This window comes from Natator depressus, chromosome 6, assembly GCF_965152275.1.
Source record: "Natator depressus isolate rNatDep1 chromosome 6, rNatDep2.hap1, whole genome shotgun sequence".
Taxonomy (NCBI): domain Eukaryota; kingdom Metazoa; phylum Chordata; order Testudines; family Cheloniidae; genus Natator; species Natator depressus.
The window spans coordinates 17,307,751-17,327,979 of record NC_134239.1 but is presented as its reverse complement, the minus strand read 5'-3'; the positions used below and the strand labels follow the sequence as shown (position 1 = coordinate 17,327,979).

Sequence of the window (20,229 nt, the reverse complement as noted above, 5' to 3'; positions counted from 1 at the left end):
TAGCCAGGTGCACATGCGTGTGCATGCATATTCACATGGTGTGTGGTCATGGGCTGAGCTATGCACAGGCACCCACGCACACTGCTTGGAGATGTTACTCAAAGCCTCTCGAGTATGTGCATGTGTATATGTCCAAGGGCTCGTGGCCATGCCTGTATACGCACATACATCTGGCCAAAGCACCACCACTGTAGAAATTCAAGAGCAGGCTAGGGAAGCCATTTGTAGGAATGAGGGACTGAGAAATCCTTCAGAATTACACTTGGGAGGATGCAAGTGGTCTGTTCTTGCCCAGCTCCCCATAATTATGTGGCTTCGAAGATCATGACATATTGAATCAAACCAACTTTCTCGTGTACCTGGCTGTTCTTAGCCTTGCTCTTGTTTATGGTGCCGAAACCTGCATCACATACAGCAGACACCTCAAAGTTCTTTAACGATACCCTCAGCGTTGCCTCCGCAAGATCTTCTGAATCAAGTGGGATGACTGATGCAGTATTCTGTCCCAAGCCAAAATCTCCAGCATTGAAACTATGATCATCCACCCCCAACTCCATTGGGCTGCCCATGTTCTTTGAATGCCAGAAAATTGACTCCCAAAGTAGGTCATGTCCTCACAACTGAGCCAGGGCCAATGGATGCAGGGCAGGCAAAAAAAGCGCTTCAAAGACACCCTGAAAGCCAACATGAAGAAGTGCAATATTGACATAAGCTCATGGGGAAACCCAAGCCCTCAACTGACCAAAATGGAAAAGGACCTTGTGGCAAGGATCCCAGTATTTTGAGATCCAATGGAGCCAACAGGAAATGGAGACATGGGAAAGGAGGAAAGAATGCGCCGCAGCCTGATTCACCAATCCAGATCGGCCCTTTCCATTGGGAAATGTCTGCCCCACTTGTGACAAGATCTGTGAGTTGGTCGCATTAGCCGCCTGCGGAATCACCAGTGATAACTGTCTGGCTAGGATTTTATGGAAATCTTCCTCAAACTCCAAGGGATTGTCGACAGTGATTCTGTGTGCATATTTTTAGGGCATGTTTGTGACCAGGTATGTTTGTGGGTGGCTCTGGGCCATGCATACTTTCATGTGTGCCTGCTTGCATGTGCATGAATAATCTGGATTTGTTTACATAAAACTACCTCTCCAAGGCAGCCATTTTCCTCCCAGTGCCCCATGGGCTCTCAGAGCCCTGCTGGCTTTGTTAAAGTGATTAGGATGAGATCAGTGCCAACCATGTTCCCTGATGTTTGTGGGGGAACAAGTAGAGCACACTATTAATTCACCTGAATCTGCAGGCCACCTGTGATGCCCAATAACCCTAATCCCTCTGGAGAGAGGGGCTGCTGGATCCCAAGCAAGCCTGGGGCATGAGAGAACCATTAGGTCCCCAAAAGGGTTCCACCCATGAGAACATCAGACTTCATCTTCAGCAGAGGGGAGGGGTCAACTGAATGGCTTGGGGCAATGAAAAACAAAAGAAGAAAGGCATTGGGTCAAAGGTTCAAACTAAGGGATCTGGAAGGGGACACCGAGAAGAAAAGCCCGGACAGCTCCCTTTGCTCTGGAATCAAGGCAGTTAGTGGGTGGCATCCAGAGGTGCCCAGATCCATGAATGCAGATGTGCCAGGAAATTGGGCCCATGGTCACAGAGAACATCCTCAGCCAGCTTCCTCCTCCTCCTGACTGGTAGGTGGCCATTTTGGCCAGTCCCGGGGGGAGGTTGGTGATGAGATTCCTGGTCTTACTGGGGATGGGATGTGAAGAAAAGTGCAGCCAGAACCCCAAGAAGATGCTGTAGAGGAGACAGAAGAGGGGTGGTAGCCTGACTGCAGGTAGATATGCACCAGTATCTTCCTCTGAGAGGGGGCTGTTACCAACTATAAAGTCAGTCCCTTTTGGGAGCCAGCACCCTGGTCACTTAGAAGACACAGGCACTGGGCATAGTTAGAGTAGGAGGGAATAAGGTAGTCTGGGTTTGAAGAGTTAGAAGGAGTCATTTGCACCTGTAAGGAGTCTGATGAGCTAATGAGATAATTAGCTTGCCAGCTAGAAGAAGAAAAGCAGTATAAAAGGCTGGAGCAAGAAGGGGACCCCTTCTATCTGCTGCTAAATTGAGTTGTACCTGGAGCATAAGGCAAAACAATAATAAAGAGGCACTTGGTGACAGTATGTGGTAGAGTGTGTGTGCTGTTTACACAGCAGGAGGGCTTACCAGCCAGGGTTTCCAGGGCTGAAAGGGGAATCCCTTTACACTTCCTCTCAGTGCAGAAAGGGCAGGTATCGGGTGTAGCAGTGCACCATGCCGGCAACATGCCTGGGCTCGCGGCTCCTTGAAGAAGCCACCAATTTATACCCTGGGTGGTTTGTGGTACCAGGGTGTAATATAGGCCAGCCCACCTTACAGTCCTGGAAGCAGAAATCCTCTCTTCATCCACAGAACTGGCACAGCACAGATACTGACAAGTTTAGCTCCTCCAGTGCTCTGCCAACGTACCTCAGCCCTGACATGAAGGAGCCACTTAATACCAGTTATGATGTGGATACTGGCCCCACTAGGAAATGGACGGAATCCCACCATCTTGCTCTGCTTAGGCCACTAAACGGCCATCAGACGGTACCAACTTCAGTCATGAGGCTTCTGGATTGGATTTGAACTGTCATCCTAGCTAGTTTCAGAGTAGCAGCTGTGTTAGACTGTATTCGCAAAAAGAAAAGGACACTGTATCCTCTTCCCAACCCCTGGAGCTCGCATTCCCTCCATAGCTTTAAATGGTAGGGTACCCTATAGATAGAGAGAACCCAAGTCTGCTCTGATTTACCTGGTTGACATGAAAGGGAGTTTCACCCATGTACCTGAGGGCAGCACAGAATGTGGGGAGACTTTTGAATGGAGTCTGTGTGAGTATGTCTACACTGCTGTTGGTGTGGGTGGTGGGGGGGAGGAGGGGAAAGAGGGTGGTGATTCCCAGCCCAGGTAGGTAGGCTCTCACTAGCTCAGCTTGAGCTAGCATGCTAAAAATACCAGTGTGGACACTGCTGCTCAGGTGGTGGCTTGGGCTAGCCACCTGAGCTCGGGCCCAGGGGGTCGGGCAAGCTTGGACCTCCCAACTGCAGTGCAGACATATCTTGCTGTGCTCTGGGCTATGAGCATTTCTTTCCTGTTCACACTCAACTACCCATTTGCAGATGGGTTGTATGAAAACGGGGGGCCCTCCTTGCTGGACTGTATAAAGTCTAATGAGCCCCTCAAGGATGTGAGTTCAAATATCTCTACTCCATAGATGTTTTTACCTTGTTCTAAAGCCAGCAGGCAAAATCAAGAGAACTGACTCCTTTGTTTTCCCCTTTCCCTCACTCACCAATCCTCTTTTCCTGCCATAAAGAACATTCTTATCAAGATTTTGTATTAAGTTTGGGGATATTGCTTCACAAATCAGGTTTTAGGCTACCCCCTCCGTCCCCGGGAGCCTTTTAAGCAGAAAAGCACCCGCATGTGACTTTAACCTCTTCTTCCCAGGGCAATTCTTTCTTCTTGAACTCTGCCCCTGGTAGCCGTTTGTATCACCCCACACTGGGGGAAAGACTCACCCATTGCTGAGGGGTGAGGAGTGGCTGTGCACACAGGTTTTCTCCTAGTGTGCTACTGGTGCTTCAGTGTGAGAGGTGACACTAGGGAGAACAGCAGTTCCGATCCCAGCTCGGCTACTAATTTACTGCTGCGTGACCTTGAGCAGCCTTATAGTGTCTGCTGTCATAAATAGTGTTAATACAGATATATGCACAACCACATAAGTGCCTCTATGCCCATGGCTTCATGCTGAGTCCGAACCAAGAGTGCGCATCATCTACCCAACCGCCAGCCCCCATGTTTTCCGAAGAAGTCTGTAATGCAAGTAATAACTACACCTAGCAGCACTGTCTGCAAGGTGAGTGATCTTGAGTGAAAAATGAGTGGTCCTGCAGTTGAGGCAGAGGGGACTAGGAATCAGTTAATCTGCATTTTACTTCCAGCCTACTACACGCTTTCTTTTATGACCTTGGGCAAGTCCCTTACCTTTCTGTGCTTTGGTTTCCTTATTGGCAAAATGGAGACAGTAATACTTCCCGACCTCACGCCAGTGGGGTGAGATGCTCTGAGACCGTGACTACTGTACGTTATATCAAATATGATCATTTCACTGTCATCTGGGCCTCCCCGTGCTCTTGTTTCTTACCACCACCTGTTGTATCTCATCGTATTGTAAGGTCTTTGGGGCTGGGACAATCTTATTAGACATGTGTACAATATCTAGCACAACAGGACCCTGATCTCTGACTGGGGCCTCTAGGCACTATTGTGTTACACATAAATACTAGTACTAATAATTAATGCGCACCACAGAAATACCACTAAATCCTATATAACTTGGCCACATTTGTAGTTGGTTGAATTACTCATTATAATATTTATTCTGCATCTTCAAAGTGGTGGAATTAATGGTGCCGTGAGGACATTAACTTTCGGCTTGCCTGACTCTCTTCATTTACATTTTCAATTTTCTGTTGCATTTGTGTATTTTATTTATTTATATTTACTTTGAAATTGAATCTCTTGGCTTGTTTTGAAATACTTGCTCCGTTGCACAGTGAAAGAAACCTGGAGAGCAGGGAACTAACTTTGGTTGCCAACATTATGGCGAAGCATTTTGCCCCAAGGTGGCCATCTTCTTTCTTCTCTCAGCAGGTGCCAATGCTCTGAAGCAATCCTCTCCTCCCCCACACATGCTGCTTAATGCGCTGAGCTCACACTTGCAAGGTTGCCAGCTTTGAAAGACTTAGGTAAGAGAGATCCAGGTAAGTTTCCTTAAAATAGCATTAGGATTCAAATGTGATTCTGGACACAAGTAAAATGAGTTTTGTTGTGGGGTTGGCTTATCCTAGCCTGGAAAGCTTTTGGTTCATATTAGCAATCTGTTACACAATTCATAGGGAGGTATCTGTCTAAAGAGCTCCAGGACTGGAATAAATAGGTGGTGTTGAGGCTCAGATGTGAGAATGGTGAGGGATGCAGCTCAGAACTGAGATGCATTGGCACAGCCGCTTGGGCAGCCCACACCAGGAACAGCAGGAAGGCTGTCGGGCAGGACTGAATTATTAACAGAGTTGTGTGGGAAGCCCAGAAATGGAATAACTATATTATAGTAATACTGAGTTCATTTCAACCCTAGATCTCAAAGTGCTTTACAAAGGAAGTCCGTATCATTAGCCGATTTTTACAGAAGGGGAAACTGAGGCACAGTGCAGTGACTTGCCCAAGGTCACAGAACAAGGCAGTGGTACAGCTGGGACTAGCACCCAAGTTTCCTGACCCCCAGTCTAGTGGACCTATATAGCTGGGGAGTAGGGGGACTTCAGGTTAAGACTGACGTGCACTGGCAGAGCTGGGAGGGAACTCAGGATTGGATTAGCAGGGGATGTTCACATAAGGACCGAATTTCACAGTCTCAAATGATGGAATTGCACGGTCTCAAATTACCAGGTTGCTGAGGCTGCACTACATTCAAGTGCTTGAAAGGGGTTCATGTACGTCTGTTAGTTTCTGTGGTGGACCCGCATGTGCACGTGTGTGTGAAATTTAACATCAGTTTTGAGTGACAGGAAGAGAGAAAGTGAGATTACAAGACTAAAGATGCTAGCTGGCCAGTGACAGTAATTCCCCCAGGACTGTCCTTCCTGTCCATTCCCCCCCGCCCCCATCACCAAAGATTTGGACAGACTCTAAAACAGGCAGAGTTAGAGACGCAGAGGAGAGATTTGTGTTACTGGGAATCAACAGATGCAAGTTTCAGTTTCAGCCACAGATAAAGAGAGGGTGAGAGGGGCAGAGCAAGAGCTCAGGTAATGCTGAGTGTTTAAGAGGCGGGTACTTCACAAAGTTTCCAACATAACTGCGATGGATAAACCCCTGGAATGTGAGGAGATGACCCTCAGTCTGGCTGAAATGCAGAAACAGCGGCAATCCCTGCAGAACATGGAGCAATGTGTCATTATAGCATCAGGCAAAGCAGATAGCCTGGCACCAGACACTACCCACCAGGACCTGGCTCTGTTCCTTAAAAAGTCACTGTCAGGTTAGAAGTCATGGGCTAGGTTGTCTGCATTAGAAACTGGGGTTTTGGGGGGAGGGTAGGAGGGAGCACAAGGGAGTGAGAAAGGGTTCCCTCATCTGGGCGCTGGTTCTGTGTTGGTCCAATATTGATTAGAGCAGACAAGTAGGCTAGTCTGTGTTATGCCTCCCCCTGCCCCCAGGGTAACTGGCTACTGCCTATGCTTCCTCTCCCCATCTTGGCACCCCCCCCTCCCCCGGAGTGTTGGGGGCTGCAGGGAATTATTGTCAGTTCTGCTCCCACATGGTGCATAGGATTTCCTGCATAGGAGCAATCTCGGTGGCACCATCACTCGGGCAGCTATCATCTGTTGGACAAGTGTTTCAGTGTTTGCTTGTTTAAAAGAGGGCTATTGGGCTATCAACCAGGCTGATAACAAGTTTAAACAGAGACTTCACCCCAGCTGTCAAGGCAGCCAAACTTTGTCCTGTATCACATCATTGTTGTCTGAATTATCTGGGGGTTAAAGTGAGCTGTTAACATAAGTAAATGGACAATCACCCCACTGAAGTCACATAACGTCCTTGGTAGGTCAGGGCAACAGTTTGTAGCATAGATATCAAGATAACCTTTCTGATCTCAGCAGTCAGTGGCGCCACATTGTTACGGGTCTGTTTGGGGAAAAAGGGAATCTGGGATCAGAAAGGGAGGGCAAGGAAGATCAGCCCATAGTTACAGATTTAGCATTGGGCTACTATTTGTGTTGCAGTACAGCCCAGTCAAGATTGGGACCTCATTTTGATGGGCATTATATAAACACACAGGAGGACTTGGACCTTGCTCTGAAAAGTTTACAAGCCAGTAGTTAGAGGGTAATTATCTGTCAGTCACAAACTGCCTGGCACTTGACAGCCGGACAGAGGACTCATCTGCACTAGGAAATGTTTGCTAAAATCCTGGGCCACTGTTGCTACCTCTGATTTCTCTCCAGTCATGATAATTATGGTGGAAGCCCTTGTGTAGACAACGTGCCATTGGCTTCTGGCATTTTAAGCACTGTGCCATGTAGACCTGCTCTGATCAGGCTTAGATGACACACATTAGATGCCTCCAATCGGGTCTACACTGGTGCTTCCCCTACTGGTAGTAGTGAGTAAACAAATTCCAGTATAGACACAGCCATGGAGATTGTCCCCGATTTAAGGCTAATTTTGCACTGGAACTGTGGCCTCAGCAATTTGGCCTCAATTGCAGCTAGTCTGGAACTGAGGGAGTGCAAAGGGGAAATCTTGGGAAGATTAGCTCTCAGTCACAGATATCCAGGAGTGGAAAGGGTACACTCAAAAGAGAGTAGCCCTAGATCACCTAGAGAAGTGAAGGTGGCAGCTGAGTGGTGTAGCACTGGATACATTCACTTGCCTTCTCATGACCAAGGGCCTGATCTAATGCCTGATGAAGTATACGGAAAAATGCCCACTGACTGTAATGAGTGTTGCATTCTGCCATCTCTACTCGTGCTGAGTAGTACCTTGTTCTGCAAGTAGTCCCAGTGGTTTCATACATGGTTACAGCATGGAAAAAGACACAGAGATGAGTGGGAAAAGGAAATCAAGAGGATATTGAAGCAGGCCACAGTGGCAAAGCAGACCGGGCCTGGTAAGTGATTGAGTGAGGTCACCCCGTGATATGTGTAGAGGGCGAAGAGGAGGGGGACAAGAACAGTTCCCTGAGGGAATCTAACAGACCGGTAGAGTAAAGTGGAGGAACTGCTAAAGGAAAGGCTGAAAGGGAAGGCAGAGAGGTCATCTATGGAGACGTACCTGATCTCTGGAGAGCTCATGAAGGTATCTACAGGCTCCAGAGAACACTCAGTTCTTCATGCAAAACTTCTGAGAGTTTCTGGGTATGTGCCTAATGGCTGCCAATATTTCTTGTTTGAATCTCCACTTCTTGACTAAAAAAGAAAAGGAGTACTAGTGGCACCTTAGAGACTAACCAATTTATTTGAGTCTCTAAGGTGCCACTAGTACTCCTTTTCTTTTTGCAAATACAGACTAACACAGCTGCTACTCTGAAACCTGTCACTTCTTGACTGTAAGCATTCTTCTAGCAGGAGAGACAGATGGTAATGTGATTCAGAGGCAGACTCCATCTGTCCTCAGCTCCCTTGGCTCAACGTGCTAATCTCACTATCTAATCATGTTAGGGAGTCACATTGAGAATCCTTTCCAGTGGAAATGTCAGTCACTCTTTAGCCAAATCTGTTCTCATACCACTGCAAAATCTGAGAAAACCCTCCAGTACCTCTAGTGACCTTCCAGGTCACCAGGCCAAGCAATTTATTAGTGCAGAAAGCCACCTGGCAAAGTGATAAGAATTAAGGTTGATCCAATTCCCAGAGCAGTCACTGACAATTCAGTGACAGTGACAGCTGATGTTGATTTCATTGAGAGTTAAATCAGGTGATAAGTAACTCCAGTCTTTCACACCAACCCTGCTAAGGGCGAATGTCAGGAGTGCTGCTAGACAGGTCTGAGGTGCATTGGCAGAGCTATGTGAGAAGCCTTACCTGTACTTTGCCTAAGCAGTCCATTACTTCCATGAACACTAACTGAGGGGACAGTTAGTAACCTGAGGGTCAGATCTTACCTATATACACAGTTCCATTGAAATCAGTGGGAGTGACATGCATGTATCTTGAGGGCAGAGTATGGTACTTGATTCTTAAACCCCTTGATTTGCCCCTCAGCTTCCTGATCTTTTGGTCAATGTATTCCTCATGTCTTGATCGCTGGCTTGGTTAGCCAAGGGGATTGATCTCGCCCAGTGCAACACATGCCAGTTACAGACTTTTATAATCCTCCTGGGTAGTCAATTCTATGAAAACTTGGGAAGTACCTAGACAATCCTGAATTGCTGACGGTCATAATTTCCTCAGGAGTAACTTGATGTTAGTTGACACTTAAGCCAGTTTTACCCTGACTTGAGGAGCTCCATCTTTCTCAAAAACTACAGACATGCCTGGAGTAAGACCTCTCTGACTGGCTGCCTTACTCACTTCCCCACCTCCTTGGAAGGAGCAGCCAATCCGGGCTGCTGCCTGAGGCAGGCTGAGCTGTCTCCCCTCCCATAAGGAGCCAAGATTAGGTTTTGGTAGGGGAAAGGGAGCAGAGGAGAGGTTCTCACTAGCTGTGAGATGGCCTGTAGGAGGAGAGGGAGGAGAAGGTAGCTGAAAGAACCCAGCAGCTCAGGGCAACTCCCCTCCCGTGAATAATGGGTAAGTCTGCTCTGCTCCCTGGTCCTCCCCCTTCCCTCTCCATCCCTGCAACACCAGGGCTGGGAGGGGCAAGAGGGGGACCCTGCTGCAGCTGCACGCCCTACTCCAGACCTTGAGGCTGCAGGAGGAGCAGAGGGTAGGCTGGGTGGCGGGGGGCAAAACTGATGTGAGGTCAGAATTGATGTGGGGGCAAGGGGACAGGCAGATGTGATGATTGGAGGAAGAGAATTGATGTGGGAGCTGGGGGGTGGATAATTAATTGCTAGGCTGAGGAAGGGGCAGATGTGGGGCTGGGCGGGACACAGAATACATGAATTAGAAGGTTGGGAATTGGGGAGATTGCAGAGCTTCCAGCTTCTGCCCTCTCACACAGTCAGTGAGAGCTCCTGCAGTGGGGGCCAAAGTCACCTCATTCTATACATTTGGGGGAGCTGAGAACACTGATTTGTTACACACACACACACACACACACACACAGGGTGGGCCGGGTGCTCAGAAGATAGACAATGAAACACAGTATAATTTAAAACAAAATCTCATGATTTTTGGGCCAGTCTTGTGATTTTCTTGGCATCTGACACATGATTTCTGAGCTTTTGGTGTTGGCAATACTGTTAACTCTCCTACAGGTGCCAGTTAAGTGTGCAGTTGGGGGTGTCAGTGTGCAAACACTTAGCACCAGGCTTCCTGTTTGCACAGGCTCATTTTACACACACAGGTTTGTGCCCTTATGTGTTTTTAAGGAATTTGGACCCTAAGTCCACTGATGACATTTTGGAGTGAACGTTACACCCATAGAGCCAGATTTTGCTTTCATTTACACCAGCATAAATCTGGAGTCATTTCACTGACATCACTGGAGTTACTCCAGATCGACACTGGTGTAAACTGAGAGATGGCACCACCCCAATCCCCCACCCCCAATTTATCTTTACCCTCTGTTGGATGTGCAGTAGATTTTGCCCACCTACGTGTAACTGATTGAGAATGGAATTGGCCTCACATAGTCACAGCGACATATTTTGCATACCCAGTTTGGATAAACGAATTACAAAATTGTCCTGATATTTTTGTCTATTCACTTCCTATTATAGCTGGTTACCAAGACACCTGTGGACAAAACCACCCCGAGGAGCTTTCTCCTTAATAAACATCCTCCTCTTCCCTATGTGATTCACTCACAGATGTCACCAGGAGAACTGTGCAACGTTCCCTGCTTTTGCTTTGTGAATACTCCACCGTGCAAACAAAAATGTCAGCCAAACTCAAAATTTCAAAATACTGTTCTGACACCATGTCTTTCTCCCTAGCAAGCAAAGAACAACAGGAAAGAGTCTGTGCTTGTTATTCTTTATTTCTATTTCCTTAGTGCATAGGGGTGCCAACTGAACCTGGGGCCTCAATGTGCTAGGCACCCTACACGTAGACTGAGTCAGGCTCTCCCACAAAGAGCTTACAGTCTAAATAAACAAGATAAAATGGGTGGAGAGGATACAGCATAGAAGCAGAAGATTGGGAATAGAGGAACACATAGATTAAGTGACTTGTCCAAGGTCATTGGGGGAGGCTGTAGCACAGCCAGGAATTGAATCCACATCTCCTAAGCCCCCAGACTAGTGCCTTAACCACAAGACCATAGTTCTACCCTCTTTAGGCCTTATGGGGACTGGTGGGGAGAATGCACCACAAACTAAACAGTGTGGCTCTACTGCAACATAACAACACTGAATTGCAAAAAGAAAAGGAGTACTTGTGGCACCTTAGAGACTAACCAATTTATTTGAGCATGAGCTTTCGTGAGCTACAGCTCACTTCATCGGATGCATACTGTGGAAACTGCAGAAGACATTATATACACAGAGACCATGAAACAATACCTCCTCCCACCCCACTCTCCTGCTGGTAATAGCTTATCTAAAGTGATCACTCTCCTTACAATGTGTATGATAATCAAGTTGGGCCATTTCCAGCACAGATCCAGGTTTTCTCACCCTCCGCCCCCCCCCCACACAAACTCACTCTCCTGCTGGTAATAGCCCATCCAAAGTGACCACTCTCTTTACAATGTGTATGATAATCAAGTTGGGCCATTTCCAGCACAAATCCAGGTTTTCTCACCCCCCCTCCCCCGCCCTCCAAAAACCCCCCACACACAAACTCACTCTCCTGCTGGTAATAGCTCATCCAAAGTGACCACTCTCCCTACAATGTGCATGATAATCAAGGTGGGCCATTTCCAGCACAAATCCAGGTGTTCTCACCCCCCCCACACACACAAACTCACTCTCCTGCTGGTAATAGCTCATCCAAACTGACCACTCTCCTTACAATGTGTATGATAATCAAGGTGGGCCATTTCCAGCATAAATCCAAGTTTAACCAGAACGTCGGGGGGGGGGGTAGGAAAAAACAAGGGGAAATAGGCTACCTTGCATAATGACTTAGCCACTCCCAGTCTCTATTTAAGCCAGAAAATTGTTCATTTGCTTTTTTATGTGCGGACTACTCAAAAAATGGTTTGGTTTAATTTGGTGGACTGGGTGACACAGGTGTATTCTCAGGTTCATAGATTTTAAGGCCAAAAAGGAATGTTATAATCATCCAGCCTGGCCTCTAGCATAACCGAAGCTATAGATACGCACCCAGTAATTCATGCAGCAAGCCCAGTAATTTGTGATTGAACTATGTTGTCATATCCTTTAGAAAGACATCTATTCTTGATTTAAAGACATCCCTTGGCAATGGTTGATTGCTCTCACTTTTCAAAACGTGCATTTTATTTCTTGTTGGAATTTTTCTAGCATCAGCTTCCAGCCACTGGATCTCATTATGGTTTTTGCCAGCTAGAATTAAGAGACCTCTGCTCTCAGAAATTTTCTCACTGTGTAAGTATAGACCACGGTCAAGTCTCCTCTTAACTTTCTCTTTGATAACCTAAAAAGAGTGTTTCTCTCATTGTAAGTCATATTTTCCAGATTTTCAACCATTCTTGTAGCTCTTCTCTGAATCCTCTCCATTTTTTTAAAAAAAAAATCCTCCTTAATAAAAACAACGAGGAGTCCTTGTGGCACCTTAGAGACTAACAAATGTATTTGGGCATAAGCTTTCGTAGGCTAAAACCCACTTCATCAGATGCATGGAGTGGAAAATACACAGTACATGAAAAGATGGGAGTTGCCTTACGAAGTGGGGGGTGCTAATGAGATAATTCAATTAACAGTAGAATACTAAGGGAGGAAAAATCACTTTTGTAGTGGTAATGAGGGTGGCCCATTTCAAACAGTTGACAAGAAGGTGTGAGTAACAGTAGGGGGAAATTAGTATGGGCAAATTGGTTTTTGTAATGACACATCCACTCCCAGTCTTTATTCAGGCCTAATTTGATGGTGTCCAGTTCTGCAGTTTCTTGTTAGTCTGTTTTTGAAGTTTTTTTGTTGAAGAATTGCCACTTTTAAGTCTGTTATTGAGTGACCAGGGAGATTGAAGTGTTCTCCTACTGGTTTTTGAATGTTAGAGTCTGTCCTGTTTGGCCAATGTACACGGCAGAGGGGCTTTGCCGGCACATGTTGGCATATATCACATTGGTAGATGTGCAGGTGAACAAGCCCCTGATGGTGTGGCTGATGTGGTTAGGTCCTATGATGGTGTCCCTTGAATAGATACGTGGACAGAGTTGGCACCAGGGTTTGTTGCAGGGTTTGGTTCCTGGGTTAGTGTTTTTATTGTGTGGTGTGTCGATGCTGGTGAGTATTTCCTTCAGGTTGGGGGGCTGCCCTCCTTAATGTGTCTACAGCAGAACTGGACTGGGAAGAATTAGGTGAATTCAGTTTAAAAAAAACCAAACCAACCCAAGAATTTGCTCAAGTTTAAAAATAAATTGACTTCAGTCCAGTTCATGTTCATTTGTGATTACAAATGGATGAGCAAATACTTGCTGATTATAAGCTTACGTCCTTGATTATTCACAGATAGTGAAGTCATGCATGAGTTCTTCCACTGGAGATAAATATATTTGGTGTGGAGACACTGTTTGGTACAGCAGGGTGACAGGATTCCTGAAGCCTCTAGCCTGAGGCCTGATGGAAAGGCAACTAAAAGATTTGAGTCCAGATAGGGTGACCAGATCGCAAGAGTGAAATATCAGGACACATTGGGTGAGCAGGGGGGAAAGAGACAGACACAGGTGCACAGCCCCGACCGGAGCCAGAGGCACACTGGTCCGCCTGGCCCTGTGCTACCAGCGTGCCCCTTCCTGTTGGGGGTGGACCCATGCTGCGCCACACAGCTCTCCTGCCCAGTGCCCCCTGGATCCACTATGCCCAGAGCCCCCCTACAACCCTTCCACCACAAATGCACAGTGCTGTGCACATACACACACCCCACCCAGCGCCCCCCTGCCCACAGCCCCATCACAGCTCCCCAGCACCCCACACAGAACCCCCCCCACTCCCTAGTTTCCCAATACACACAGATTTCCCCTCCCTCCCTCCCTTCCTCCCTCCCAGTGCCCTTCCCCACAGCCCCACCACCATAACTACACAATGCCCCACATAGACCCCCACTGCCCAGTGCCTGACACACACAGATCTCCCCCACTTCCCAGCACCCCCCAACAGGCCCCCACTGTCTAGCACCCCAAAACACACAAACCTCCCCCACTGCCCAGCACCCTCCACATCCTCACAGCCCAGCACACCCCCCCCCGCCCCCACACACCTCCCAGACACTCACCATCACACTCTGCCCCCTTCCCTGGCTGCACTCACCAGCCCTGTTGGGAGGTCTCTGGCTTCTAGGGTCAGAGCAGCGAGGGGGGGTCTCCAGACTCTCCATGTGCTGCACCCACCACAAGCTTGAACTCCGTGGCTCCCATTGGCTGGGAAAAGCGCCAATGGGAGCTGCCGGAGCCGCGGAGCAGGGCTTGCAGGTGCTGGCAGCATGCAGAGCGCCCCCCCACACTCTAAGAGCCAGAGGGACCTCCCAGGGGGTGAGGTGGGGAGTCCCAGCTGTGCTTACCTGGGGTTGCTCCCATCCCGGGAAGCATCCGGCAGGCAGGTCCCTCTGGCTCCTAGGGTCGCGGGTCGGGTTGGGGGGGGGGCACCGGGAGCTGCCCCAGGAAGCGGTAAGCAGCAGCGCCGCGGCTGCGGTCTGGATGGTCCTGATATCGGGACAAAGGACATCCCGACCGATGTAAGCTCGGGACGCGGGACAAGTCCCCTAAAATCGGGACTGTCCCGATAAAATCGGGACGTCTGATCACCCTAAGTCCAGATAAAGGGCGTGTTCCAATACCCATTGAAATCAATGAAAAGATTCTCACTAATTTCACTGGGCTTTGGGTTAGGCCCAAAGATTAGATGACACTCTTTGCAACTAGAACCATGCACGTAGGTGTAATTACTTTGATAATGACAGAAAATTACAGGCTAGTAAATGAAATGCACTCGGTATGCTTTATATGGGATGATTGCTGCTTTATGTGGGATGGTCATGAAAGGGGAACAGGAATCGTGGACTCCTGACAAGAGCGCAGTGATCTGGATCCATATTCCTTATGAAAATATGCTTATGATATGAATATGACATAACTGAGATATACTTTATGCAAGATGGAAAGGTTATGATTTACTGAATGCGGTTATCCAATTTGTATGCCCGTACCATTTCTGTATCTGAAGTTTGGAATATTGACTATGTATCTTTATTTCAGCTATGCTACTTTGGGTGACGCCCACTGCTAACACTTCAGGTACAACAATGGAAAAGCCAGACAGGGCGGATGGCCCATCAGCGAGGACAATGGACTGTGAAAAGCTTGGCCTTCCTATGGATGCTCCATACTGCCACTGACTCATGGACGCTGTGATCCTCCAGAGTCAGGTGATCTTGTCACCTGATACTAAAACATTACCTGGGACTTCTTGTAACTTTCCACTGTAAGGGAAGGGGGATCAAGTTTGGGAAACAAAGGATTCCCGCCTTATGTAAATCCTATTTAAGGGTGGGGAAGAAGGCAAACAGGACTCCTTGTCTCCATGGCCTGTCTGCCCCAGAAGAAAAAGTGAAGGCAAGGGGGGAGTCCAGACTGAGACAGGGGTCTAGTCTGAAAAGGAATATAACTGGAACTCTGAACCACAGAAACTTTGCAAACTGTCTGCGACAATATCTAGGGTGAGAACTACCATTTGTAACCAATTTCTTTAATGAAACTAGCGTAGTTTGCATGTTTGATTTCATTTGATTCGTAATCTGTTTTGTTATGTTTGTTACCCCTTTTATTACTTAAAATCTGTCTTTTATAGTTAATAAACTTGTTTTTTTTATTATTAAACCCGGTTTCTGTAATTTCTAACTGGAGGGGCAAGAAGTGTGCACACCTCTGTCCATATTGAGGGAGGGGGCAAATTTCATAATATATCTTTGGGTCTGTACTCCAAGGGAGGTGGACATCTTAGTGCTGGAGCAAGTCCCTTAAGATGAATCTTTCCAGAGTTGATCGGCAGCTGGGTGTGGCCCTGCCTGTGTGTGTGTGTGTGTTAGAGGAGGTTTTAAGAGCCTGGCTCAAGAAGACGGGTTAAAGGGGGTCCATGCTGGCAGAACAGGTAGACGTAGGTGGCTTCCCAAGGGGTCCAACCTGTCACAGTTGCATCCTTTGAAACTAGGACTCCACTCACATGCAATTACTCTAAGTGTAAGCGATTAGAGAAGATTAAGTGTTAACTCTGCGTCCAGCCAATCAATCTCACAGTGACCTACACTGTTCTGGGAACGATGCCTCTGGCAAGGCTTGTGTGGCCCGGAAGAAAAAGGGTCAACATCCCCCAATCAAGCTTATCTGCTCCCTGCTGCCAAATGATCTGTCTCCCTGATAGACTCAAAGCCCCCATGGCATCCTGAATATTTAAGGCCTTGTTTGTACTTCAGATTAAGCCAGCGGTTTTCAAACGTCATTGCACTTCTGACAACAAAAATGACTACATGAGCCCCAGCAGCAGGGACCGAAGCCTGAGCCCGCCCAAGCCCTGCTGCCCCAGCCAAGGGGGCCAAAGCTCAAGCCCACCACCTGAGGGGGGGGGCCAACTTGGGCTTCAGCCCCGGGGTGGGGAGCCTGTAACCTGAGCTCTGCTGCCGAGGGCTGAAGCTGAAGCCTGAGCTCTGCTGCCCAAGGCTGAAGCCCATGGGCTTCGGCCCCAGGCAGTGAGGCTTGGACTTTGGCCCTGGGCCCTAGTAAGTCGAATGCCAGCCCTGGTGACCCCATTAAAATGGGGTCACGACCCACAGTTTGAGAACTGCTGAATTAAGCCATTGGTGGCCAGCAATTGGCATAGCTGCATCAGAGCAAAACCCAAGCGTATACAAAGAAAGCCGTGATATATATCGGTGGTGATACCAGTGCTTGAAATGCAGTAATCTTTAGTGGTGCTGAGCAGCTTTCTTTGTGTACCGTGGTTACTGGCCACGCTGTCTGAGTTAGGGATAATCCCAAGTATGGACAAACACTAAGAGCTATGTTCCTATCTCAGGCACAATACGACATGATTTATGTGGTTAATCACATATAACCAACACAGTTGCAATGATTAATCTTGAATAATGGATACTCTATAGTGAATTTGTTTGACTATTGACATGGGGCTTGTGTTCTCAGTCCCCATTTCCAGTAGTTATAGCTTTGGAAAACAGTTCAGGATTGAAATTTCTCATGCTTGTGCTTGGCGTAGAGATGAATTCAAGTGCAAGAGTCCGGAGGAAAGTCTTTCATTTTTTTTCTGAGAACTTGGGCAATCAAATTAGCACAGATGCATTTTTGTTAACCAAAGTACTTAATTTTCAAAAATCCACCCTCTCTCTCTTGCTTGTACGTAACTGACCATAGTGATTATCTATTTGTGTACAGTTGATTATTTTAGTTATCTTCTTTTGATATTAGATTTTGTATGTTACAATAACTGAATGACTCTTTTTTTTGTCAAACGTGATAGGGATAAACAAGATAAATGAATAGTTTTGACATTGTTTATTATTTATATCCTTTGTGATTTGTGGAGTTGTGAACAAGGCCATTTTTCTCTTCTTATAAATCTTTGAGAAATTTATAAGAACATTCCTCCCTTTTTCTCTAATCAAAATGATATATTTTGTAATTATACATAAAGTATTTTATGAGCCAAATTCTCAGCTGGTGTAAATCAGTTTCTCTATTAACTTCAAAGGACTAAACCGAATTTATAGCCCCTGTGGAGCTGCCCATATATTTAAAAGCAATATTTTCAACAATATAAATTAGCAGTGCAGTTTCACTCGATACCAGTAGATTTCTCACCCTGCAGAGAGCCACAAGATGGGGAATAACAGTGAATTTAGCATGCAGAAATTCTCTGAGGTATTCCTTGCTGTCAACATTGGTAACATGATAACCATACTCATGATAAAAACAATGAGGAGTCCTTGTGGCACCTTAGAGACTAACAAATTTATTTGGGCATAAGCTTTCATAGGCTAGAATCCACTTCATCAGATGCATGGAATAGAAAATACAGGAGCAGGTATAAATACACGCAAGGATGGGAGTTGCCTTACCAAGTATGAGGTCAGTCTAATGAGACAGTTCACTTAACAGCAGGATACCAAGGGAGGAAAAATAACTTTTGAAGTGGTAATGAGAGTGGCCCATTACAGACAGTTGACAGGAACATGTGAGTAACAGTAGGGGGAAATTAAGTTTAGGTTTTGTAATGACCCAACCACTCCCAGTCTTTATTCAGGCCTAATCTGATGGTGTTCAGTTTGCAAATTAATTCCAGTTCTGCAGTTTCACTTTGGAGTCTGTTTTTGAAGTTTTTTTGTTGAAGAATTGCCACTTTGAGGTCTGTTATTGAGTGACCAGAGAGGTTGAAGTGTTCTCCTACTGATTTTTGAATGTTATGATTCCTGATGTCAGATTTGTGTCCATTTATTCTTTTGCGTAGAGACTGTCCTGTTTGGCCAATGTACATGGCAGAGGGGCGTTGCTGGCTCATGATGGCATATATCACATTGGTAGATGTGCAGGTGAATGAGCCCCTAATGGTGTGGCTGATGTGGTTAGGTCCTATGATGGTGTCCCTTGAATAGATATGTGGACAGAGTTGGCACCGAGATTTGTTGCAATTTACCAACCAATCATGTCTCTGGTGGATTTGTGCAAAGAGAAAATGTACAGTATATGATGTGTGCAAACAGGAGCTTTCTCTTCAATAACCTCCTTCCTACCTGACCCATTCATCATTGTCCTTATGGTCCCGATCCTGGTTGAGAATCTTCACTTCCCATTAATTTCAAGGGAGGGAAGCACCTCCCAGGATTGTGCCCTGTGGGAGCTGTACACAATCTCCAGTTTGCTTTGTGATGAAAGCAGAGATTTGAGCAAAAGCTTGCTTCTGTGACATCACCTCTTTGTCCACAGCCAGCCTAGAAACTATTCAAGCAAGTGCCTCAGATTGGGCTGCCTTCAGGACGTTTACATGCAGGGACCACCTCCTCCAACCCAAAAGAAGCCCAAACATAGTGGAGCTGCATTCCAAAACAAGACTGCAGGAAGACTTCCTGAGGTTCCATGGTGAGAACTCTGAATCACCACATCATGCTGCTGTCTACAGGCGTGATCCTGCTCTTATTGAAGTGGGTGGCAAAAGTCCCATTGACTTCAGTGGTGCAGGATCAAGCTTTTGACACGGACAGAACTGTTTTCCTAGGGGGAGAGTTGACCCTGGGATCCTCTCTTTTGTAGCAAAATCTAGCAGGAGGCCAGAGCAGCCACTTGGGATGGAACAGGGTCTGATGGTGATAAAAGAGCAGGGGCTGGGCTTCCAGGAAGAGAGCCTTGCGACATGTTCAGTGGAGGAACAGAGCAAGAGGAAAAGAGGTATGAAAGGTCAAGCCTGAGGAGGGAAGACATTGGTTTAAGTTTATACTTTTGGTTTGAGGTTTATTGGGGGAGTTCAGGGAAGAGACCTTTGAGTCCTGGCCCTGAAAGAAGGGTGAACTTAGAGGGGCTGTAGGAGAGATCTGTTGGTAGGAAGAAGTCCAAGAAGGTGGCAGCAAGGAGTTTGGCAGTGAACCTTGATGGTCTGTCCTGGAACCCAGTGCAGTGGGAGGGCCTGGGTTCCCCTACCAGCCACTGGTAATGCAGCATGAAGCCCCTGAGAAAGGGATAAGGATGACTGAGATCCCTGAGAGAAGGGTGTGAGAACTGTGGGGGTCAGAGTCAGGTCCAAAGACATTGTGTAAGAACATTGGACTCAAAATGGTGGCAGTACAATGTGGCTCACCTGGAGGGCCGAATCACAGGAAGAAGGGACTGTTGCAGGGCTGGAGTGGCTGTCGACAGGGGCTGTCATAGTTTCTTCTGTATTAGGAGCATAAGAATATTTTGTGGCTCCAAGTTCATTCACAGATGAAGGAACTCTCCTCCTCTTCAAGGTTTACACCCTCCAATACAAAGGCATGCTGAGATGTCTATTTTCAATGGCTTAAATAGTCGCCCCACGAACCCATCCCCACAAAGTGAGAGGTTGGGGCAATCATAGAACACAGGGTTCCCAGAGACATTCACAAAAGTCATGTCTGCTAAATATGGCTAGTTATAAAGTGGTCATTTGTAATAAGCAGACAGGCCACAACTGGAACTTTAAATCCTAATCCCTCTGAGGCCCAGGCGGGTCTGGACCTCAGCTGTTCTTATGGCTTGGGGGTCTGGTGTGGGGATTCAAAATGGGAAAAAGCTTCTTCAGCTGTGTTTTGGAATTGGAAGCAGTCAACAAGAACAGCACTAACAAAACGGATCCTGAACCATATACCAGATTCAGCCTTAAATCACACAAGT

The 20,229-nt window shown here is 46.9% G+C and overlaps 1 long non-coding RNA gene across 1 annotated transcript in view; it reads left to right on the top strand.

Annotated features, from left to right (window-relative positions):
* The window catches only part of LOC141989942 (uncharacterized), a 32,086-nt gene extending 19,901 nt beyond the window's left edge, over positions 1 to 12,185 (top strand). The window contains exons 2-3 of the long non-coding RNA XR_012640033.1: positions 4,723 to 4,835; positions 12,167 to 12,185. This is a non-coding gene — a long non-coding RNA (uncharacterized LOC141989942). The remainder of the gene's footprint in view (positions 1 to 4,722; positions 4,836 to 12,166) is intronic.
* The last annotated feature ends 8,044 nt before the right edge of the window (positions 12,186 to 20,229 follow it).